This window comes from Halichoerus grypus, chromosome 6 (genome assembly GCF_964656455.1).
Source record: "Halichoerus grypus chromosome 6, mHalGry1.hap1.1, whole genome shotgun sequence".
Lineage (NCBI taxonomy): Eukaryota > Metazoa > Chordata > Mammalia > Carnivora > Phocidae > Halichoerus > Halichoerus grypus.
In genome coordinates, this window is record NC_135717.1 from 91,354,844 (window position 1) to 91,374,909 (window position 20,066).

At 35.1% G+C, this 20,066-nt stretch overlaps 1 long non-coding RNA gene and 1 pseudogene across 1 annotated transcript in view; one reads left to right on the forward strand and one right to left on the reverse strand.

Annotated features, from left to right (window-relative positions):
* LOC144382119 (uncharacterized) overlaps window positions 1-15,400 on the reverse strand; it is a 72,315-nt gene extending 56,915 nt beyond the window's left edge. The window contains exons 1-2 of the long non-coding RNA XR_013448534.1: window positions 15,300-15,400; window positions 13,875-13,959 (exon numbers count right to left, since the gene is read on the reverse strand). This is a non-coding gene — a long non-coding RNA (uncharacterized LOC144382119). The remainder of the gene's footprint in view (window positions 1-13,874; window positions 13,960-15,299) is intronic.
* Window positions 15,401-17,022: 1,622 nt separating this feature from the next.
* On the forward strand, window positions 17,023-17,447 carry LOC118530415 (10 kDa heat shock protein, mitochondrial pseudogene; annotated as a pseudogene).
* The last annotated feature ends 2,619 nt before the right edge of the window (window positions 17,448-20,066 follow it).

Consider the following 20,066-nt stretch of genomic DNA (forward strand, 5'->3'; position numbering starts at 1 on the left):
ATCCTATTTTTGCAAAGCATACAGTTCAAGTTAACCAAGAAGCAGCGTATCTAAATATCTATGGTAATATAAGAAAATACTTTAGAAGATTCTGTTTGAAGGATTCAGCTAGGTATACAGAGATTTTAAAAATTATTACTCTATGGTTTAAATGACAGTTATTAACAAAAACAATTTAGTGAAAGAATTCATTGGACAAAAGTAGTTCAGATAGAGAAAGTTTTCAGAAATTATGTACATGTGCATACATGTATATACACACACTCACATGCACACAAAGATATAGTATTTTTTTTAGAGAAGATAATGTCCTTAGAATAATTGTTTTTTTGAACAAGGCTTGGTCTTTCCCTCACACAACTTAGAATCTGTTGCATTGAATACTTAGGCATTAAATATTTTATATTATGTTGCCATTGTATTTTTTTTTTTTAACTTGGTGATCTTACTGTGTCCATACACTTCTATCCTGCTTATATTCTCAAGGCTCTGAACTTTCCTTTTTTCCTAAAGTGTGAGGGTACAGATTCTAGTACAACTAATATCTTATTTGCAATCAGATTTTTTTGTTGTCACATTATTTTCTGCATCATTTGATGAACCAAACTACATTTTTCTATATTCCTATTAAACTATTTGATGATGCTTTTTATTTTGTTGTATAATTGGGTGAGCAATCATGTGATAAACATAAGTTTGGTATAAAATCAAAGAAGAAATGTTAAAAACAATGAATATATTTTCAGAAAAGTTTCTAAGATGTTAAATCTGTTAGAATGGATTGTAGAAAAATATTACTTCTTTGTAGATTTTATGACTACAAAGATAAAACTCTGAAAGACTTGATGTATGTTTCATTTTATAATCTAGCATTATGCTTTTTGAAATGTGTATAAGAGGTGGAAAGTTATGTGTCCAGCTAAATTAAAAACGAGTATGGGAGTCAAAAGGTAAAAAGAAAAAAAATATATATGTATACACCTCAAAAAAAAATTTGCAAGCCAACCAGAGAAGGTGGAACTTTGTGTTCTGGGCACACAGGAAAAAAAAAAAATGTAAACATACCAGCGACAGTGTAGGATTTCCTCCAAGTAATAGGTTCTAATATAAAATTACCACACACAGATTTTATAATTCAACTCAGAAAACCATTTTTTTTTCAGGAGCCAAGAAAATATAGTTCATTACCATGATTCATCCTAAAGCAAGTATAACACCTAGGATATACACTGATGTGTGTTTCTCTGTGTGTGTGCATGTGTTTTCCTGTCAAAATATAGAAAGCAGTATGAGCAAATTATAAGATTGATTGGCCTCCTAAACATGCAAAAAAGAGATTGCTTACATTTAAAGGTTCAATTAAAAAGAAATAGTACCTGGCACATTGGAAGTGCTGAACAAATTTTAACAATAGTGATGATGACTGTTACTATTATTCCCTATAGAGTTTAGCTTGAGACTTAAAAGTCCTTTTTGATCATTCTGTTTAGAGCCTACGACATATAGTGGATGGGCAAGAGTGGGTGCAAATTGACAGGAACTAGTTGGGGAAAGACTAAATTATGGTGAAGTTGCTTGAAATGGAAAGAAGTGGATGGATTTGAGAGATACTACAGAGATAAAATCAACAAGGCCTAATAATGAATTAGATATGGCAGGGGTGGGGATGTCAGAAGCCTTAAAATGACATGCTAATACAGCATGGAATAAATCCTTATTTTGCTTTTCTGCTTTCCCTGACACCCCCATCCCATTTTTTCCCACTATGATACCCCTTTCCTTTCTTTTCATAATAAAGAAATATCAGAAAAAATGAAAACAGGACCAAAAGGAAGTGACAAGTATAAGAACATGAACTATTTGGTAACATGTAGCAAAAACAAGAGACTTCTTTTACCCGAATTTGGCTTTTTGGTGCCAGTATGTGAAAAAGCCACTACATAATTGGGTGAGGGGAAGAGGTGTAAGACAAAGGAAGAAGGAAAATTAAATAGAATTAAAATGTCTGAATTGATTTTAAAAAATAAGTGAATAGCATAAGCAAATGACTTTTTATTTTTAATGCCTATAATGAAGGTGGGGTGGGGCGGCATAAGCAGCAGGTAGAAAATAGAGGAATCAGGACCATTGCGGCTGTCTAGGGTACAGGTTGGGGCAGGAACTAAGTAATGTGGAAGAGGGAAATGTTCTGGAGAGGGAATCAGGAGATATGGTTTCTAGCCCTGGCTGTACCACCAATGATCATTTGAGCATGGAGCCTACCTGCAAGGATTCTATGAGACAGCACTTGTGTTCATGGGCTCTGTAAAGTTGTGCGGAGCTGTAAGAACAACAATAACAACAACAGCAACAAAAAGAGTATGATCCAAATTGGGGTTTTGTTGTTAGTTGGGGAAAGATTTTAGAAGACACATGTGAAATGACATAGGTAATCCCATACTTTTAAGAGCTTTAAATTTAGTGTTATTCTTTTAAAATTACACAAGACAATACTTAGCGCCATTTGGTATTTTATAAACAATCTGTCTAGAATTCTTCCATTTATATGTACATAAAATAATATGCAGCATATCTTAAGGACGTAGATATTTGTTTACATGTGAATGCATGCCTCCCACCTGTACAGATTTACCTGATCCTGCCAACTAAGGAATGTGATTATCTATCTTGGTTGTGCCAACCCAACTTAGGTATGTCTTGGGAAAATTTTCAATAGTTAAAGGAATTCTTAAATCATTCATTCAACAAATATTTATAAAGCACCTATTATGTGTCAGGCATTATGCCAGATGCTGAGCCTACACAAATGAAAAATGAAGAAAGAGAACACTTATGTCTCCTGCCTTAAAAAACTCAGAATCTAGTAGGGAAGGAAAGCATTGTACAAATATTTATGAGTGTACTAAGTCAACAGAGAAATTTGGGGTATTATAGAGGCATAAAACAGGCCAACCAAATCTAGTCAAAATATCTTATTTCTGCATCATCATCATCAGTCATTGGCTGAATGGCTAAATCACTCCTAAGACACTCTGGATTTCTGCACATTGGGCAAAATGGACTTAGTAGCCCAAGGAAGGTTCTCTTAAGAGATGAAGGTGTGGGTCATTGGACACAGAAGCACAGGGAGCCTGGAAAAGGACACAAACAAAATCACAAAAGCAGGGATTTGAGGGGATCTGAACAGAGCACTGACAGTGTCTGCTATAGGCATCAAATAGGATTTTGCAGTTTATATCATTATATGGGTTATATAAATAGGTGGTCATTTCATTTGCTGATGGAGGGAAAATAGAAGAAGGAATATGTCGGGCAAAAAAAATGGGGGTGAGATAATGAATTAAGTTTTAGACTGGTTAAGTTTGAAGAATCTATGATTCACTATTTAAAAATGTTCAGTAAGCAGTTGATTTTGAATACTTAAAAGAGAAAAAGAGAAAAAGACAAGTCTGGTATAGAGATACAAATTTCAGAGTTGTCCTATAAAGATAGCAATTGAAACCTGGGGAGTAAAATTGTCTAGGGAGGATGAGTCAGATGAAATAAGAAGTAGGCCTAGAAAAATCTCTAAGTAATCCTAATATTTAATAGGATGAATAAAAGAAATTGCAAAGGAGATTGAGAAGGGATAGCAGAGAATAGGAAAACCAGAGGAGTCTGGGCTCAGAGAAAGTTAGGAAACAGAACCTAAACTATGCTGGATTCCAAAAAAATATGGACTTAAAATTACTCATTGGATTTAGTGATGGTATATATTATTTTGGACCCTATTGAGCATACTTTGGCGGAGAGGTGATGATGTTTAGAGGAAGGTGATGAGTAAGAGAAGAAAATATTAGAGTGCATTAAGGAATGAGAGGTAAGAATGAAAAATGAAACCTATATTCTGATACAAATGATATACAGATTAAAAATATGTACGTTAGGACAAATAATTGCATCAAATGGAATAAAATCTACAGATACTCTTTAACTAGGAGGAACTAAGGTAGAGTTACTGAACTCATCCTGGTCTTGGCCCAGGTAACACCTTCCTTTTGTTTGTTTTACATCTCAAAACACAGATTATATTTCTGCCATCCACCATAGCCCACTTTCTGGAATCACTAGGAGTAATGTTAATCATACAAAATACATGTTTTCCTAATTGCAATTTTTAGCACTATACCACTAGACTTTCTGCTTCTACTTAATTGCATTGCTAACATATACTTTTCTCTTGTTCTTCTTATGTCTATTTATGTCCCTAATTACTACTGCAATATTCGAAGCAATGGGATCTGAAAATGGAAGCTGTTATTTCTTATATGGATTATTTTAAGTACAAATACTCCCTTCTACATGGTAAAAGAAGATTCCTATGAGGTGAGTAAGGATGCTATAGTTTTCTACAAACTTAGGTGAAGAAAACAAAAACAAAAACTTCTGTGTAAAGTAAAACCTGAAAAACTTCTATCTTCCAATCCCAAATGCCCTTTTTTAATGACACTTTTATGAATCACATTCACAGATATTTTCCCTGCAAAGAAATAATCTGTACTCAAGAAAGTGAAATTTGTCTGGAAACTTCGAATTTGTTTTATTGTTTTGTTTTAGCTTTGGAGAACAATTACTTTAATATTTAATAGTTAATTTCTTTTTTTATTGAGGTATAATTGGCACTTAACATTATATTCGTTTCAGGCATATCTAATGATTTGATATATTTATATATATTGCAAAATGATCACCACAATAAGTTAACATCCATCACCACACATAATTAAAAATTATCTTTTTTCTTGTGATAACTTTGAAGATCTACTCTTTCAGCAACTTTCAAAGACACAATGCAGTGTTATATATGTATATGTACATTATATCCCGGTGACTTACTCATTTTATAACTGAAGTTTGTACCTTTTGACTGCCTTTACCCATTTCACCCTTGCTTTTTAAGTGTATAATGTCCTTTAATGAAGATGATATTTATGAGTTTAAATGTACTTCTGTTGAGTGGCTGGCTGGTCATCTTGTGGCTAACATTTAGGACAGAGTGGAAAAGAAACTGTTGGCAGGAAGCAACCTTCAAATGTAATGGTTCAATTCAAAACCAGCACTGAGCTTACGAAAAGTTGGGATAGAAAGAGTCAGAGGTAATCTCAATAATTACCATTAATATCCACTATCCCAAAAGACAACAAATAGAAACAAAAGAGAATTTTATTAATATAAGAGCTTTTTAAGCGGGGCACCTGGGTGGTGCATGCAGTTGGTTAAGTGTCTGATTCTTGGTTTTGGCTCAGGTTGTGGTCTTGGGCTCTTGGGATCCAGTCCCCAATCAGGCTCCATGCTCAGAACAGAGTGTCGTTACACTGCTGAGGTATTCTTTAGTTACAAAAAGGTGACACTTTTTAAAATTTTTTATTTTTTTAAAGATTTTATTTATTTGAGAGAGGAGAGAGCGCAAGCGCATGAATGGGGGCAGGGGCAGAGGAAGAGGGAGAAGCAGGTTCCAGCTGAGCAGGGAGCCCCACATGGGGCTTGATCCGAGAATCCTGGGATCATGACCTGAGTTGAACGTAGATGCTTAACCGACTGACCCACCCAGACGCCCCAAGGTGACACTTTTTAAACCAACGTATTTTGGAGGGAGGGGGCCCCTGCCCTTATTCTCTGTAGTACTGTAGTACATTACACAGTTAATAGCATCCCCTCTTTTCTTTTTCTGTTCTCTTTTTCTCTTTCTGCTTTCTTCATTCCCTCCCTCATTCTTCTTTCCTCCTTGTTTTATTTTTTATTTTCAACATCATCTTCATTATTGAAACCTGCTAATTTCTTAGTATCTTTATAATATTTAAGACACTTAACCTGAGCTTATGAATATATGACCATAACAATTCCTATGGACTTATGGGCCACTCCATAGCTGAGTAAAGGGGTTTTTGTTTTTTGTTTTTTTTTTTTCCCTAAAAACAATGTACTGGCAATAGTGATGAAAATCACAATACAGCAATATTATAAGGATAGTTTTTTTTATGTTATCATGAGAACTAAGAGAATGCTAAAAATACCATTATAGTGCTGCCTTTCCAGACCATTGGGTAGGTAGTCATGTTGATGGAGATCAAAAACTGTTTGACTAGTATCTATTTCTTTATGTAGGAGGTCAAAAAATCTCCCTTTGGTGATACATATTAAGTATTTTTGGCTAGTAGATTGTATTGAGAATTTTTTCTGTTAGTTTTAGTTATATTCAATCTCTTTCTAGAAAGAACATTTGTTAATAATAATAATAATAAAGATTAACATAGTCAACAATTATTAAGCATTTTCTATGGGTCAATAAATGCTTTTCATAAATGTTGTTATTAAATATAAAAACATCCCACAAATGTTTATGCAAAGATATATTTTTTCTTAAAATTACAAGAGTATACAGTAAAATTTATTCTAAGTAGAAAATGAGTATGTTTACAGATTTTTAGTATCTGTAATCATTATCCAAGAGAGTCTTAAGAGAAAATGAAATTCCCTTGATCAGGTTCAAGGCCTTGTTTTTCTATTTAAAAAGTGTCATTATAAATCTACTTAGGTTCCATTGTGGCAGGCGACAGGGGTAATTTAAGCATCCAGTGTTTGTGTAAAGTATTCCCTTATTTGATATTAATGGAGTAAAGAGGACCTATTGTACTGAGAGTAGGGACTGATGCATGAACTCTATTCTTGGATTTAACTCTGGAGCTCCATGTAAGCCAAGTTATCTGATCTGACCATCTTTAGGACAGAAATATTTCTATAAATGAGTTTCACAGAATACTGTTAGGAAGTAACACAAAGATTGCTTAAATAGTAATACAAGAGTTAAGGATTCCAACCATGTTTTGTTTGGTTTACATATTATTATGAAATTATTTAACTTTGGCATATGGAAGTATAATTCCTCTAGAAGAAATAAATTAAAATGAACTTTTTTTTAGTGTTTTAGCATAACATATTCCTGTTTTTTTGTTCACTATCTCTTAACAGCTTTTTTTTTTTTTTAAGATTTTATTTATTTATTTGACAGAGAGAGACAGCAAGAGCAGGAACACAAGCAGGGGGAGTGGGAGAGGGAATAGTGGGCTTCCTGCCGAGCAGGGAGCCCGATGTGGGACTCGATCCCAGGACCCTGGGATCATGACCTGAGCCTAAGGCAGACGCTTAATGACTGAGCCACCCAGGCGCCCCTCTTAACAGTATTTAAATTATCATCTTAAAAAGACTGAGTGAATAATTCTTTTCAAGAAACATTACCAGTGACCTCTATAGCAACGATAAAATTAAGTTTTAGAAACACAGAGTTTCTTTCAACGATCACCCAGGCACACACAGGTTTTGACATCTTCATGTTGGAAAGATTAGTCTAACATCTAGCAACTGCTGATCTGGCTTCTGCAGCCATCCCCTCTTGTTCTAATACCAGAACAAAAATTTTCTTTTGGGAAACCACTTTTCTCTATTCTCAGTCATGTAGTTTGGGGAGAACTTATTTATTCATTTAGTCACTCACTGAAAAATTATTAATTGAGTTATGTATATGTGCCAGGCACCATTCTAGAATCACAAAATATAGAAATAAACATCAGACCAAAAACAAAAAAGCCAATTGCTTTACCTAAGGATGATAAAAGTTTATAAAGCAAAAGGTAATGTATATCAGAGCTTATGAGTTAAAGGAAAATCTTTATTGAATTTGAAAGTGTGGAGATGTAAACTCTGGGGCTTCTAGCAGCCATCTTACCACCACAGGGTAGTCAGCTCAGTAATAAAACCAACAGAGAAGAAGAAAGAGCTAAAGATTCAGATGAAAACAAACAAAAATGTTATAGCAGTTTTGAGATTTGGGATTAAGCCATGTTTGAAGTTAGAACTATTTCTGAAGTAATGTGAGCCAGTAAATTTCATGTTTAGGCCATTAAAAATTAGGTTTCTAACACCTGCAACTGAAAGAATCTTAATTGATACACTGAGATTTTCAAAATTCTAAGATAAAGATAAAAATATTGGTCAATACTTTCCTTATTAATGTCTAAGAGTTTCTGACAAAAACTGATCTAGACTAAAATTATTTACATTACTGTCAATAATAATTTAAAAAATGTTATGCACATAACAATGATCTATTCAAAAGTCTACAACATTTTCTTTCCATTTTTCACATGTCAAAATTATGTGAACAGCATTCTTCTTGATGATTTATAAGCAATAGGTACAATTAGTAAAACTAGAATTTAACCCCTCAAAATTATAATAGACTTCTGTGTTTAAATTCTTATTGGGTTGCACAATTTCTGATTTTTCATTATAAATCTATGGTTTGGTCTGGCAAAATTTAAAGCTTTTAGAACTTTAAAAATCCTCAATCTCTCCATGTCTTTATACCTAGAATAGAGCTAGATTCAAACTATACCTGTTATATTGATGCCCAAATTACTCTCAATAAAGGTGAAGTTGTTAAACCCTTAATTTAATGTTGATTTCTACAATTCTCTGGGCTGTCTATAGTCTTTAGGCCTCATCAAATTCCACTCAGATCCAAACCAAATTTAACCAAATATTCAAAAGCGTAGTCTGTCTGACATACCTCAGACGTCTATTGTGATCTACTTAAAATTAAACTTTGAACAGACTCTTCAAGCTCTCATAGATTTCACTATTTCTTCCCCCCAACATGGAATCATGTACTACTTTATACTTAAAACTCTGCTGACCTTCATGTCTTTAATTGAAAATTGCAGAGTTTGGAAACTGAATTAGACATAAAATGGGACCAGTGGTGAAATCGTGGTTACGAAATTTTCTGACATACTGTTGTTTCCATTTACAACATAAGGTTCATTGAATAAACGTTCTGAATGCTTACCATAATATTTGCATCTTGCTTATAACAAATTGCTAACCGGTAAGTTTATGGGGTAACATATGGGTCTCAGTTCTTTAGTTGGCGGCAGTTAAACAAATCCTACATTTTTGCACACAAATAAATGCTTGAGAAAGAAACTACCCATTTTATGTAATCATATGTCCATTTGGATGTAGGTCAGGAAGGACTTGCTAGTATGCTAGCAGCCATAAAAAACCTGCCCCATGCTAATTACTATTTAGTTGCAGGGGTTGGTTCAGCTAGCTATGCATATGTTATGGCCCATATGTATAAACCTTTCCATTTGTAGAGAGGCCAGATGGGCCTTCCCTAAGTATGAACCTTCCCTGCTACATGGATTAACTATGAAAGGTTTAAATTGCTTGCTTTTGTTTTTTATGAAATGATTCACTCTAGTGCCCATATTTTTTATAGTTATTAGGGACTTTTAATTCGGAAAGAGTAGCAAACCCTATTTGTTCATGCACATTTCTGTAAATGGCCCATCACTTTCACTTTGCAGTACACATGAAACCATCATTCTTATTATTTTACAGACTTTTTCTTTTTCATGTGGATTAGTTTAGCTTGTTCAAACTGGGTACCATGAAAGGGAGTCATATATACTGATTATTTGTATTTATTATATCAAACAGAATATATGCATATAGGGGTTTGTCTCCTTCAAACACAATATTTGTAATTAAAGTTAATTTTTGTGGAATAGTAAAACATTGAAATTTCTATAAAAACAGAATTTATAAACTATTGTTGGAGATGACTTATGTGGGAAAACATTTCAGACACTCAGATAAATAATTTTTATTTATTTTTTGAAGCAAAAATTATGCTCACTATAAGTTATTCTGTGGCAAAATCAACATGAGGAGTATAACTCCTTGGCTTAATCTTTGCCATTATATTTAAATGTAATAAATTTCATATAAAATATTTTGAATTGTTTTTCACAAATTTATATCAAACTATTATTCTTCATTAGTGTTTAGTGAATAATAAATTTGATATTGTTCTTATAGTCATTTGGCTTATTATTGACTGTATCTGAAAGCCTATAATTAAATTCCCAGGGTGCGCTCTACTATGTAATTACTGAAATGTCAACGTCCTTGGAATCTTTCATATTGTATACCCTAGTAGAAAACTGATATTAAATTATATTTTTAAATTAAATGTTTCTATAGGGAAGCAGTTAAGTAAGCCAACTATCTTATCCAAAGTAGTTCCCCAAGCTAAAGAAAATAAAACCCTAAATGTAAAGCTAGTTAAAATTTGTATGTTTACCAAAATTCAGTCATCAAGTTTCTGAATTGTCAGATATGATAATTCACTGTTACTCACTACGTATTTTCATATTTGGTTCAAGAAATGTAAATCAGAATTCATTAATTTTGATAGTTACAAAGAACTTTATTGATGGAATCAGGATATAAAATTTACAGGTTTCAAAAAAGCATGTGAAAATATAGACACTAGAAAAATTTTTAAAAACTGAGGAGAGGGAGCTCCAAAATTAACAAGATAAATTTAGAAACTTTAATAATTGTGTAGTAACCTGTTCTGAGAGTGGAATTGCCTTGCCTTTAATGGACCATGTACCTTTTTGACAATATTTTCTATCCTTTACAGCAAGGTTACTGTTTTTTTATTATTATTTTAGAGGATACATTAGTGAAATACCACAACCTTCTATAACTAAATAAGTTTTGCTGTAAGAAGAAAAAAAAAGCAACAAGTGGTTCATAAATCAGTTATAGAAAATTCTGAGTGTTTAAAAGAATACCTCCTTTTTTGTAGTATTATGAAAGGTCCCTTATTGAGAATTGTATCTATAATTAGCTAAGCCTGATTATGAAGTTGTCATTGTAAATTCTATATTTATGTATCCTTTTGATGAAATTTTCAATTTCTTAAACAATAAATAATAATTTTAATTTAATAGATTTAATTTTATCAATACTTTCATAATTTCTGATTAAAAGTGGAAAAACTAGTTTTTCTGTAATTTTATTAACCCATATGAAACAGAAGGAACATTTTACACAAATAATTTTTGAATCATCATATTATACTATCTTGGAGATAATAATAACCAGAATTCATCTAACAAAATGTTTCTCAACCTCAGTATTCTTCACATTTGGGGCCAGTAACTTGTTGCAGGGGGCTGTCCTGCACATTATAGGATGTTTAGTAACATCCTGGTCTCTAACCACTAGATGCCGGTAGCACCTCCTCAGTTGTTACACCTAAACCTATCTCCACACATTGCCATATGTTCCCTGGAAGGCAAAATCATTCCAAGTTGAGGACCACCGACCTACCAATGACTACTGATAAACAAAATTTTGTCTGTTTTATGTTAAAAGAGAGAAGCAAATAATAGTAATGAAATCTTTAAATAATTATTTTTTATAAAATATAATATCCAGTGTATCATCTATTTTTATAATTCAAAAGAAAGTAACATGAGAATTTCTGTTTATTACACTTTCTCAAGTATGCAAAGTTCTAAAATCATTAAAAAAGTAAAAATAAGTCACATTCATCATACTATACTTACTAAAACAAAAAAAGAGAAATTTTAAAAAAAAAGCACAATTTGACACCACAGAAATTGAAATTAATGCAGATAATATTCAAATTATAATATATGAGCTCTTTTACCTTAATATTTTAATATGATTTAAACTACATAAGCATATCCTGTGAAATAAGTAATGGAATGAAGACAGTGAAAATCAAACGAACAAGAAAACATAAAATCATCTGCATCTTTTTTTTTTTTTTTAAGGTTTTTTACTCCAAGCCAGTTTCACTTGGTTGCAGAAATTAGAAAATACAATTACCAAAGAAATTTTTTCCAAGATTCCATGTGTGTGTGTGCGTGTGCTACTAATGGTAATAAAGTACAACTTAACTAGAAAAAATATTTACCTAGAGTATCTGTATCATTCCTATTTACCACCAAGTGTGTTTCAAATGACACTACAGCAGAAGCTGTGACATGCAATATAAAACAAGACAAAGAACTATTTTCTAACTTTTAAGTCTGTTTTGATCCCTCTCACCTTTTCTATTAATTTTTAGAAAACTCCCCATAATAAATTTACAGTACCTTCAAGACAGATACCAAAGCTAGCTCAATATACCCTTTACTATTGTGTGTCTTTGCATTGGTGGCCAGAGGTTTATGATGTGAAAAACAAATAAATGATTTTCTATTAATATTTTCAGATTAGAAATTTTTCATATTTTGACTTTTGGTTTTCATTATCTAGACAAATATTTTCTTTAAAAATCTTCCTCCTGGGGCGCCTGGGTGGCTCAGTTGGTTAAGCGACTGCCTTCAGCTCAGGTCATGATCCTGGAGTCCCTGGATCGAGTCCCGCATCGGGCTCCCTGCTCGGCAGGGAGTCTGCTTCTCCCTCTGACCCTCCCCCCTCTCATGTGCTCTCTCTCATTCTCTCTCTCTCAAATAAATAAATAAAATCTTTAAAAAAAAAAAAAAAAAAAAAAAATCTTCCTCCTGATTTCCATGTAAAGTAATGGTAGAAGTCATTATCATATGACTAACCCGCAGAGAACAACTGTGAAATCAGGATATAATAAAAAGGCAACTACCAGAAATACTGGAATTAATTTAGAAATCAATAATAACATAACTGTAAAACCCCAAATATTTTGGAAATTAAACAACATACTTCTAAATAATCCTACAGTCAAGAAAGAATTAACATGAGGATTTAAAAATATGTGACCATAATAATAAGAAGAAATATAACATATAAGCATGTGGGGACATGGATAAAGGAGTGCCAGGAGGGCAAAACATGGCCTTAAATGGGGGGAGAGGGAGGTTTAAATCAATTATTAAAACTCCTAAAGAAATCAGAAAAAGTCCTAATTATGTAGAAGAAAATAATAAAGAGGAAAACTCAACAAGAGTAAATTAAAACAACAACAAAGAGGAAATCAGTGATCCAAAAGTAGGTTCTTTGGAAAAAAAAAATCAATAAAACTCATAAGTTTCTAGGTAGATTATTCAAGAGTTAAAGAGAGAAAAAACAAATTACCAATGTCGGGAGAGAAAGCCATCACTACAGATTCTATTAATATTAAAATCAAAACAAGGAGATATTAAAAGCAATTTTAGGTCATTATTGACCATGTGGTTGAGAATTCAACAGCCAAGATGAAATGGACAAATTCCTTTAAAGACACAAATTACTGAAACTGACCAAAGGAAAAAAAAATTAAAAACTTAAAAACCCTTTCCAGTTAAAGAAGTTGAAATTATAAATATTTTCCTACAAAGAAAATTCTAGATGGATTAACTGGTAAATTCCCTCAAATATTTAAGAAAGAATTATTACTAACTCAATGCCAACATTTCCAGAAAAATAGAAGAGAAAGAAACACTTTTCAACTACTCTTTTTGTGAGGCTAGTATTACCCTCATAACAAAATTATACAAATACTTTATAAGAAAACTATAGAATCTCTCATAACGATACATGCAAAAATTCTATTAAAAATTAGCAAATTTAAGACATTATCTTTATATATATATACACACATGTATGTATGTGTATAAAGATAATATGTAATATTTATGTATATATGTGTAAAGATATAAAGATAATATACACAAAAATATATAAAGATATATACATATAAAGATATAAAGATAACTACATATAAAGATAATATGTAATATCTATACTGGTAATGCAAGTTTGCTTTAAAGTCCAAGAAATCAATAAATGTGATTCATCATATTAATAAAAGAAAAACTATAAGAATATTTTTAAATGCAAACAAAAGCATTTAACAAAATTCTCTACCCATTCTTGGTTAATAATACAAAGAAAAAAAAAGGGAAAAAAATCCCAGCAAACTAGGAATATAGGAATAGAAGGAAAACACCTTAATCTGATTAAGAATGTTATGGAAAAACTACCTCCCTTACCTCTTACTGGTTCACCTACTTATGGTCAGCTGGGTCACTGAATGTGGATGTTTCCAAAAATGGATCATCTCCAATCAGCTGCGAGCTGTGTAAAGAATAAGACAAAAGACGAAGAATTCTATTTTTAGAATTAGGAATTCTACCCTGACCTTGCTGGAAATGATGCAGCTTTCTTGTCCCTAACATCAGTTCCAGACCAGCCTCGTTAGTACATGTTCCAAAAGGGAGTGTGGGGGATTCAAACATAATTCTGCTTCATCTAACTTGGTTCTCTTATTGGATTGGCATGGTCCTAAGTTATAAAGATAATGACCATGTGGTTGAGAATACCGCTTACTGACTCCCACAGTGGTTCTTGTGGGTTAAAGTCAGAGACATAATGGGTCTCTGCAAGTTTTATAAAAATGCTCTTCTCATTCTTGCATCAGATCTCTTTGGAAGAAAATTCTGGGTGTAAGTAGGAGATGATTAGAAAAAGATATTAAAAATATAAGCATACTGGGACGCCTGGGTGGCTTAGTTGGTTCGGCAGCTGCCTTCGCCCGGGTCATGATCCCAGGGTCCTGGGATCGAGTCCCACATTGGGCTCCTTGCTCAGCAGGGAGCCTGCTTCCCTCTCTCTCTCTCTCTCCCTCTGCTTGTGCTCTGTCAAATAAATAAAATCTTTAAAATATATATATAAGCATACCTTAGTTCCAGACTACCACAATAAAGTGAAGAATATAATAAAGCGAGTCAAATGAATTTTTCAGGTTCCCAAGGTAAAATTTATTTTTACACTATACTGTACTCAAGTGTGTAATAGCATTATGTCTAAAAAAAAATGCATATACCTTAATTGAAAAGTACTTTATTGCTAAAAATTGCTATCATCTGAGCTTTCACCCAATCATAATCACTGACCACGGATTACCATAACAAATATAATAACGGAAATGTTTGAAGTGCGAGACTTACCAAAACGTGACATGAAACGAGCACATGCTGTTGGAAAAATGACGCCAAATGATTTGCTTAATGCAGGATTGCCACAAACTTAATTTATTAAAAAAAAAAAGGCAGTATCTGTGAAGCGCAATAAAGCCAAGTGCAATAATATGGTGATACAGGTATGTCTGTATTCACATGGAATACACCAGAAGCTTGCCAGGGACTTGGAACAGGAGAAGCTGGGTCATAGGAGACGGCACTGGGGGTCCAAAGCGTCAGCCTTAAGTCGCAATGCCTACCCGCCATTGGAGCCTATTCCCATGGAAAGCAGAGCTGGAGGTTTTTCAACTCTCTTGTGAGGGAGGGGCCAGGCTGGCAGGACAGGGTATCCCTCCGGTAGGAGACACCTGGGAATCCCGGTTCTTTGTGAAGCCCAGACCCCATGAGGCAGCAAATCCACACGGGGACTGACTGTTGCCCATTTGCGCATGTTACCTCAGGATGATTTTCAGAAGGTGGGCTCCTTCCACACTGGAAACTATGCAGGTGGTTGAGGCCTGGCCAGAGTCCCACGGGTTTTGAGGGCCAGCTCTGCCGCCGCTCGCTAGGAGTGCTACTGCGCATGTGCACGCAGGCGCAGGTCCGAGTAGTCGGACGCTTGGAAAGTCGGAGCCTTGGAAGAGCAGTGTCTGTGTCTGGGGAGCTGGTTCCTGGAGTTAAAAGGCATCTGCCAGATTCCAGTCCCTGACCTGCACAAATACACACATTTCTGCTAAGGCTGGGCCGGAGTAATCTGGACTGCCGTGCCACGGCTGGACTGTGAGGACTGGCTGCGGCACCCTCCGATAAAAGACACTTGGTAGCCTTGATTGCTGCAGAAGCCTGGGACCCCAGGAGACAGTAAGTCCATGTGGGCTCTATCGCCCATTTCAGCGAACGCCTCACAGTGATGTCCAGGGGGTGGGCTCCCTCCATCCTGGAGGCTATGCAGGTGGTTGGGGGCGATGGGCTGTGGCGCTACGAGCCTGGAGGGCCCGGCTGCCCAAGGGTGGCTGACGAGGTATGCCAGGGACCTGGAACAGGGTAAGTGCTGACGGAGCCTGAGTCACAGGAGCAGGTTATTATAAGTAGCGGGTGTTTGCCTAATTCTAAACCTTAACGTGCCTTAACCTTCTCGCTGAAGGCAGAGCTGGAGGAATCTTGACTGCCTTTCCGCAGGCGGGCCAGATGGCTGAACTGGGTGTCATTCAAAAATTGACACCCGGGAGCCGCCATTGCTGGAGAAGCCCAGGACCTCATCAGGCAGCCATTCCAGATGCGGACTGGGAAGAGTTTGAACGTGCTACCTCGGAAAGATTTTTCTGGTGGTGGGCTGCCTCCACCCTAAAGGCTATTTACATGGTTGGCTTCCTGCCTGAGCTCCAGAAGTCTGGAGGGCCCCAGAAGCCAAAAGCCTGCCACAGGGTGCAGACTACACATGCGCGGACAGCTCAGGTCAGGGTAGCCAGGGACTTGGAACATGGCAATGTCGAGAAAGGCCGGGTCACAGGAGGGGTATTGGGGGTATAGGGTACCTAGCATCTGCCTGATTCCAAGCCTTAACCTCCAAAAGTGCACATTTTCTCCCTAAGGGCAGAGCTGGAAGAATCTGGAATACCTTACCAGGGCTGGTTTGGGCAGGCTGGCCAGGGTATCTTCCAGTAAGAGACATCTGGAAACCTTGATTGCAGCAGAAAAAAATAAATAAATAAATAAAAAAGAAATGGAACATACCAATTTTGTGGAGGTAGAAGAACACCAAACAAGCGCCTAGGGAGGTGAAACTGGCATTACTGATCTTAGTCATTTAGAACCATCCTGCAGCCTTACTCATGAAGGAAAATAACCTTGTGCAGCACTCCAAAACTGCAACAGGTTTAAATTTAACTGACTTCTGGGTTTGCTGTTCATCAACAGTAAGCTTTGACTAAAATCAGATTGTCATTCCCATTAAACTTACTGAGCAATCTATTGGGAGCAACAGGAATGGCCCCACTCCTACAACTTCCTTAAGTTGTAGGAAAACACCAATAGATATTTTATGGGTATTTTCTTTGTCTACACTCTCAGTCTCTTTTTGAGGCAGATGAAAACCACCTGGCTGGTGGTGCAGACAAACAAGATGGATTACACTGACTCCTCTTGGTTCATCCTTTAAAAACTTTGACCAGACCGGCGTCATGGCAGGGCAGGCGTTTAGAAAGTTTCTTCCTCTCTTTGACCGAGTTTTAGTTGAAAGGAGCGCAGCTGAAACTGTAACCAAAGGAGGTATTATGCTTCCAGAAAAATCTCAAGGAAAAGTGTTGCAAGCAACAGTAGTAGCTGTTGGATCGGGCTCTAAAGGAAAGGGTGGAGAGATTCAACCAGTTAGTGTGAAAGTTGGAGATAAAGTTCTTCTCCCAGAATATGGAGGCACCAAAGTAGTTCTAGATGTCAAGGATTATTTCTTATTTAGAGATGGTGACATTCTCGGAAAGTATGTGGACTGAAATCATTATTAAAATGGCATGAAGTGAAGCTGCCCATTCCAGTGAAGTTGTGAAATCTTTCATCATGTAAATAATTTTCATGTCTCTCTTTTATAATAAACTAATGGTATCCAAACTAATGAAAAAAAAAAAAAAAAAAAAAAAAAAACTTTGACCAGACTGTTATTTGAACTAAATTGGTAATTTTAAGATTTATCAGCCAGCCAGGAGGCTGGCTATATCAGAGGTAGGGTCAACTCTTGTTAAGTCTCACTTGGAAGAACCCCAATAATACTTTCTTGTGCCCCTGAATTAATGCCTCTTACATAGTATCTAGGCATGGACTTGGTTTCCTCCTGAAAACACAGTGATGGCACCCTAAGAATGGTTATAAAATAGCTCCAAGTGTTTAAGGAAGCACCACCAATAGATCATGCAGCTCTCAGATGACTGCGAGCTCTCTCCAAAATTAGGTCAGCCTTGTTTACTTGGGATTGAGGTTGGGGGGAACTTCTCAGAGGGATAACAAGAGATGCTTTATTTATGAATATTCTTGGGGGATTCTCCCTACAACAGAAGTCATAGAATTAGAAAAGATGGTAAAAATTTGTCTCTGATTTTAGCTGAAGTGATTGATGATAGCACCTTGATCATGGAAGGCATTTAGATCAGACTTACTGGCAAGGGTTGTTATAGATGATAGAATTTTCCTAGATTTCCCCTTTCAGGCCAAGGCAGTCTCTGCAATTGCTAACACATCCTACTAAGCCTGGATTAATGCCTTAAGCCAAGTGGAAAGGTCAATAAAGAAACATAAGTGGAAAGCCATCTACCTTTTAAAGGTAGATACTGAATTTTTATGGGATTTGGGTTGGGCTAGGATCCTAGGAGTTATGATTGTACTACAGTACTACAGATTGGCCTCATTCTGTTGCTTGTAGTCTGTTTGAAATAGCCTTAATTAGATGAAACAAATATACTAATTAAGTAGCTTTGGCCCATCTTCCGTCTGGGGAAATTTTTCAGAAGCTAAGATGATGTAGAATTGATATCTGAATATGATTGATAGACAGTTGAGCCCATGTCTCTCATGTTTCTGTATATTTTGTGAAGAGAAGCACTGCTAGTCTTTATTCTTTTCAACAATGCATGTATAGTGAATGGTCTTGGGAGATACAGTGTCTCCCTCCAGAGCTGAGAGCAGTTCAATAGAGATAATCTCTCTTTGGAGCAAATGTTTGTCAGGTTTATTATAGCTCCTTATAAAAGATTAGAAATCTTTATTCTTGGGGTTGCTTAGCTATGATACAAATCCATTGCATATGCAACAGTCACCTAAACTACCCCTGCATGTAGCTTCATGGGATTTAGGGGTCAAGGGGAATTGATGTCAATATGAAACTCATGCTGCTTGTTGTGCTTTGAGAACTAATAGTCTTTGTTTCTGATCCAGGAGTCTCATGTTTTCTGCCTTCATTCATAAAACTGTGGAAGCTTGTTAGCTTTCAAGTAGGGTAAAATCTCAGACCCTTCACAATTTTTGACAATTGAGTTGAATACAAATGTTTAGAGTGGACATTTTTTCTTTGTTCCTCATCTTAGGGGAAAAACATTTGTATTTCACTATTTCACCATAAAGTATGATGTTAGTTGTAGTTTTTTTCTTAAATGACCTTTTAAAAAATTCCTGTTTATTTATTTACTTTTTTTTTAGAGAGATAGTGTGAGAGCAGGGTGGGGAGGGCAGGAAGGGGCAGAGGGAGAGGAAGAGAGAATCTTAAGCAGAGCTCGATTTCAGGAAGCTGAGATCATGACCTGAGCTGAAATTAAGAGTCAGACACTTAATGGGCTGAGCCACCCAGGCACCCCCAAAATTCCTTTTTATTCTAAATTTGCTGAGTTTTATGAGGAATGTCTGCTGGATTTTGCCAAATGCTTTTGCTGTGTCTATCAAGATGATCACATAATTATAACTTTTTTTTATAACTTTTAGTCTTTAATATGGTGAATTGCATTCATTTTTGTATGCTATGCAAGCATGCATTATGGGATAATTCTCCACTTACAGTATCCTTTTTATACGTTGAATTTAATTTGCTAAAAGTCGGTTAAGCATATTTTGTATCTCGGTTTATGAGGGTATTGGTATGTAGTTTGTTTGTTTTTGTTTTATTGCAGTATCTTTGTCTGATTTTGGTGCCAGGGTAATGGTCTTACAGAATGGATTGGGGAAATATCCCCACTCTTTCAATTTGGAAGAGTTTGTGTAGAACTGGTATTATTTATTCTTTGGTAGAAAATTTATTGATTTTTTTTTTTAAAGCTTTTTAAATTTCCTCACATATCCAGTTAAAGCCATGAATTTCCCCTAATCTTTGCTTTAGCTGCATCCTGTGTCTAAAGTTGTGTCTATGTTGTGTTTTCTTTATATTTAATACAAAATATTTTCTATTTTTCCTTGTGATTTCTTCTTTCACCATGGATTATTTAGAAGTATATTGTGAAATTTCCATAAATTTTTACTGGTGTTATTTTTGTGGTGCTTTCTACTCCACCATCTTCCCAGAATCCTCTTTATTTCTCCTAATTTTCAACGGATATTGTATATCATGAATGTTACATTATGATGTGTTTAGATTTTATTGTATTGAAGTAGTAGTGAAGTTTGTTTTGGAAAAGAGTTGAGTTACATTTTGGCCAACTTATTCCTTTACAGACTTGTTTTTAAGCATTTTTAGATTAAATTTGTAATAAT